At 41.4% G+C, this 5,851-nt stretch overlaps 1 non-coding gene across 1 annotated transcript; it reads left to right on the top strand.

Moving 5' to 3' along the window:
- The first annotated feature begins 4,860 nt into the window (after positions 1-4,860).
- On the top strand, positions 4,861-4,967 carry LOC141624101 (small nucleolar RNA R71). Its single transcript, XR_012533912.1, has one exon. It is a non-coding gene; the product is annotated as a small nucleolar RNA R71 (small nucleolar RNA).
- The last annotated feature ends 884 nt before the right edge of the window (positions 4,968-5,851 follow it).

Genomic DNA, 5,851 nt, shown 5'->3' with positions numbered 1-5,851 from the left:
ACTAAACCAACAATGATCAAAATGAAATAAAATACAAAGAGATATAGACAAACCATGGGAGTGTAGGAGTCTCCAAGGCTTGCTAGTCTTCCATCATGCTATCATCATCACCACTTCCCTCATGAGAAGTGGTCACATTGCCACTTTCCTTGTCATTTGCTTCTTCACTTTCTTCCTCATCTTGCTCATCGTCATCTTCACCATCTCTTTCTCCTTCCATTGCTTCTTCCTCAATATTATCATCAACTTCTTCATCATTTCCAACAACCTCATTATCTCCCACCACGTCCCTAGATGCACCCGGAAATAAGACTTCTCTATCCGCCCAACTAGGCAAAGGACAAGATGGATCAAGGAGTCCTTGCCTAGCTAGATGTAGGAGGGGTGGATATTGAGTCAAATACGCATTTTTCCGATCTTCATGGGCTTGCTTGTGCATTGCTTGCATGAGAAGAGTCATATAGTCTTTCCCAATTTCAATTCCTTCCGGCTTGAACTCTTCATACTCAAAGGGGTAAGGTGGTATGACAATGAAAGAGGAGGGGGTTTCAAGATCACCCTTTTGTTGTTGAATGATATACTCGACTTCTTCGGAAAGGGGAAGTAGATAATTGGTCCGGTGGACGCTTAGGCGACAAATCTTCGAGGGCAAGGTGAACGATCTAGCTTCACTAGTTAGCCATCCATATTTAGTGTCAAGGGGGTTATGGGCAACCCACTTGAACTTGTGAATCATAATGTGCATATCAATAAGATGGCCACCTTCCTTTGCTTTGTACTTCTTATCCTTATTGAATTGGGATCAAAGTGCTTAGCTAGGACCGTGACTAGGCCGCCATTGACAATAACGGTCGTGCCCTTCTTCCCATTATCAACATTAAGCCATCTATCAACCAATAGCCTCAAAGAATTGTAAGGCTTGGTGTGAATTCTTCCGATATTCAAAGCCGATTCAAGGAGAATAAAATCGAGTCTTGTGAAATGATTGGTGTCTTTCCTAGCAATTATGGTATTTCCCACAACCTTGTGCCATACTCTTATGCCCGGATGATGGACCAAAAGAGCACGACATGCATGAAAATCCTCAAATTTCTTCCCGGAGATTGCCTCCCAAAGAGGTTCGGGGTCATACTTTCCATAACTCTTGAAATAACTTTCTTCATTACTAAGACCCAAAATTTCACCCAATTCCTTAAAGGTAATGCGTCTACTAACATTAGCTAGACGAAACTCGATATTTTCCCTATTCTCAATTTTGGTGACTTTCAAAGAACTTAAAAATTCCAAGACAAGGGAGGGGTATGTCAATTCCTTTGTTTCAAACAATTTCTCCAACCTCATGGCTTTGAAAAAGGCTTTTGTTTGTTCAAGAACACCCAATTTTTCCAAGGCATCTTTACATATGAATTTGATGGATTGAATAGATTTCATAGCAAACTTGACAAAGGTATTTCTATGGGTATCGGAAATAAAAGTTACCTCCGGATAATGCAAAAGTTGATTAATTACCGGAGTAGAGGATGTTGATGGTCCCATAGAAGGTTGTTGTTGTTGTTGCACTTCCAAGTTTGGTGTTGCAACCACCATAGCCAAAGCTTTCTTTGTTTGAAGAGCCTTTTGCCTTTGTGAGAGTGCCTTAGCCTTTGGTGCCTTGGTTGCCTTTGTTGCACCCTTAGTCCTTGCCATTGATGAGCTTAACCAAGAAAAGAATGAAAAATCTTCAATATGTAGGATGCCCAAATCGATTTGAAGGTGAAAGGCTTTGCCTTTATGAAAACAAAAATCGACTCAAAGGTTGAAGATTTTGTTCTTGGTTTTGATTTTTATTGAAGATGGAGTGATTAATTTGTTGTTGGAAGGGTGGTTTGATTTGTTTTTGTTGAATGTTGTTGAGGGTTTTTGTTTTTATGATGGAGAGGATGAGGGTTTTGATGTTGTGGGTAGTGTTTATGAATGAATGAATGAATGAATGAAGGTGGGAGGGGTTATAAAGAGGCCGAAATTTTCAAAGCTGCAGGGGCAATCCGTGCGGATTAGGCACAATCCGTGCGGATTCTGCTTCTTCAATCTTTGCAAAAGCTCACCTAAAGACGGGCGGATTTGGTACAATCCGCTCGGATTTGCTGAACACGGGACGGGCGGATTTCTTCAAAGACGGACGGATTTCAGTCCAGAGATTTTTGCTTGTTTTCTTCAGCTGCAAAGACGGGCGTCTTTTTTACAAGACGGCCGGATTCTTCAAGACGGGCGGATTTTTTGGAATCCGCTCGGATTCTTTAACAGTCAGGAAAATTTCAAATTTCAGTTCAGTTCAAGACGGGCGTCTTTTGTGTAGGACGCTCGGATTGCATAAGACGGGCGGATTCTCTGGAATCCGCTCGGATTCTTCCTGTGTACACGGATTCAGTTCCATCCGTGCACAGCGCATTCCCTTTTTCATTCTTCCATTCTTTCTTTCAAGGCTTGTGTTCTTCATTGTGGGGGCATTACTAAGGCATGGATTGCCTAGGCAATTGCCATCCCCACACTAAGGTAAAGCACTACACATCAATTGAAGTTGTTAGTCCCTCCCTCACTTCTCTCTTACATGACAATTATTTTGATCAAAGTAAATAAAAATCCAAAAATGACAAAAATGCAATACAAGAATTGAAATGTAAGTTAGGGAGTTAGAAATATTTACAAGTGGTGGTTTAGGGAGGACTCCACCAAACTCTCATTCTTGATGAGATGTCAAGGGGGCATGTTCAAGGTGTTGTTGATGTTGCTCAACACCTTGAAGAAGTAATCAAAAGCTTGTTCATTATTATGGTAGAGGTCCTCAATAGACCGTGCCCCTTGTTGTTGATCATGATCGATGGCATGCCCAATGTAGGGATTAAAAATCCCTTCAAACTCGTCGTCCCAAAGACCACAAACTTCATTGAGTTGATCATTGAAAATCTCTTGCTTAGATGGAGACAACTCTCCCAATTTCTTCTCTTGGCCAATGAGGCCATCCTCTTCTTCCTTGGTTGATTTTGATGAGCTTTGCAAGCTCTCCTTGTCACAATTCACTTGCTCTTTGAATGGAGCATCTTCAATTTTATTCCACCATTGGAGTTCCGATTTCTTCCTTTCATCTTTTCGGCTATAATGATCAATCATGAAACATGGCTCATGCAAACGAGGAGCTCTCATGGTCTTGTCAAGATTAAAAGTTATGCTTTCATCTCCCACTTCTAGAGTGAGCTCTCCATGTTTCACATCAATCACCGCACCGGCGGTGTGTAGGAAAGGCCTTCCTAGGATGATTGGAATGTTGGAATCTTCCTCCATATCAACAATGACAAAGTCCACCGGGATGAAAAACTTCCCAATTCGCACGGGGACATCTTCCCATATCCCTAATGGTGTCTTCGTCGATCTATCGGCCATTTGAAGTGTGATGTTGGTGCATTTAAGCTCTCCCATTCCCAACCTTTTACTCACCGAGTACGGCATGACACTCACACTAGCCCCTAGATCACATAAGGCTTTGTTGATCGTCGTGTCGCCAATGGTACACGGTATTGAGAAGCTTTCCGGATCCTTTAACTTTGGAGGTGAACTCCCTTGAAGTATTGCACTACTCACCTTAGTGAAAGTGATAGTCTCAAGTTTCCGGATCGACTTCTTCTTTGTGAGGATATCTTTCATGTACTTTGCATAGGCCGGAACGTGGTTGATTAATTCCGTGAAAGGAATTGAGACTTCTAAATTCTTCAAAATTTCCATGAACTTTCCAAGTTGATCATCAAATTTTGGCTTGGCTTGACGACTTGGAAAAGGAAGTCTAATCACAATGGGCTCCTTCTCTTTGGCCTTGTCTTCATTTTTCTTTGAACTTTCTTCTTTTGATGATTCTCCATCTTTGGAGTTTTGCACAATTTCTTCCTTTTCACTTGCTTCCACAACTTCATCCTCAACTTGCTTCTTCGGTGCTTCATACCTTGTAGTCTTGTACCACTTCTCAAGTGAATGGCACTAACCGTTTCATGTCTAGGGGGATTACTTTGAGGTGGTAATTGCCCCTTTTGTCTTTGTGAGCTTGAAGATGCTAGTTGAGTCAATTGTGTTTCCAACATCTTGGTGTGAGCTAGAATGTTGTTGATGGTGGTTTCTTTTGCTTGGCTATCTTTTTGCATTTGGGTGAAAAATTCTTGTTGATTCTTTTGCATTTGGAGGACCGCTTTTTGGACATCAAAGCCTTGGTCATTTTGGTGATTGTATGGATTTTGATTTTGGTAACCTTGGTTTTGATTGTAAAAGGGTCTTTGATTTTGGTTTCTCATGGGTGGTGGAGTGTATGTTGTTTGAGGGTTTTGAACATTTTGGCTCTTGTATGAGAGATTTGGATGGAACTTGGTGTTTTCATTGTAAAAATTTGAATAAGGGGTACCACTTTTGTAAGCTTGGAAAGCATTAACTTGTTCGGTTGTTCCCCTACACTCACTTGGGTCATGACCCAAAGTTCCACAATTCTCACATATCCCACTTGGGATTGATGAGGATGCCGTCATGGCATTGACATGATGCTTCGATGATTTTGAGTTTTCCTCAAGTCTATCCATAGCTTGTTCAAACTTCAAGTTGATTGTGTCAATGTGAGCACTAAGTTGAGCACCCAATTGAGTAACGGAGTCCACTTCATGCTTTCCTCCTCTAGTAGCCTTGCGAGGTCTACTATATTGTGAATTATGGACCGCCATTTCCTCAATCTTGTTCCATGTTTGATTGTCATCAACTTCGGTGAACATTCCATTTGATCCCATATTGAGAATGTTCCTAGAATCTTCATATAAACCATTCCAAAATTGTTGCACCAAAAACCATTCGCTAAGTCCATGGTGAGGACATGAGCGACAAATTCCCTTGAACCGCTCCCAAGCTTCATACAAAGACTCTTCATCCCTTTGCTTAAAACCCGTAATTTGAGCTCTTAGCATGTTGGTCTTTTCCGGTGGGTAGAATTTTTTGTAGAAAGCTAGAGCCAACTTCTTCCAAGAATCTATTCCAAGGGTGGCCTTATCAAGGCCCTTCAACCATTGCTTTGCGGTGCCGATTAAGGAAAAAGGAAATAAGACCCATCTAATTTGGTCTTGAGTCACGCCCGTTTGAGAGATAGCATCACAATAATCGCAAAAGGTTTCCATATGAGAATGAGGGTCCTCACTAGGCATTCCCCCGAATTGGCTCCTCTCAACTAGTTGAATGAAGGCGGACTTGGCAATAAAATTTCCGGTGAGATGTTGCGGTGTAGGAGTACCATTTGGTAGATTCTCCTCGGTGGGTACGGAGTGTGACGAGAATTTTGGCATTGTAGGTGGATTTTGTAGGGTATTGTGTAATGGGTTTTCTTCTCCTTCTATTGCGAAAGGATTGACAAACTCACTAGTGGGTTGAACAACTTCACCAACACCTCTCAAATTCCTCCTAACAAGTCTCCTATTGTTCGTCAAGGTTCTTTCGATTTCACGGTCAAAAGGTAACAAATCACTTTGTAACCTTCTAGACATGCAAAATATCAAACAACTCAAAAACAATTAGAACAAACCTTGAGGATTTTTACTTCCTCAAGGCAAAGAAAGACACAACTAATAACAAAAAGGAAATCTAAATCAAACAAACACCGTCCCCGGCAACGGCGCCATTTTTGATCGGTCCGTTTAGTATTCACAAATAAATAGATGTGGTCGTTGGTCACGGTCGAATCAAAACACAATTTATAGCTTAACAAGCAACTCTACAATTAGTAAAGAGGCAAGTAAAGGTCGGATCCCAAGGGACGGGAGTTGAAATGAGATTTCTATTGTAACTAGTGGTGTCTAAG

This window comes from Silene latifolia, chromosome X (genome assembly GCF_048544455.1).
Source record: "Silene latifolia isolate original U9 population chromosome X, ASM4854445v1, whole genome shotgun sequence".
Classification (NCBI taxonomy): domain Eukaryota; kingdom Viridiplantae; phylum Streptophyta; class Magnoliopsida; order Caryophyllales; family Caryophyllaceae; genus Silene; species Silene latifolia.
Note: the sequence above shows the minus strand (reverse complement) of the source record. Positions and strands in the feature narration are given on the sequence as shown.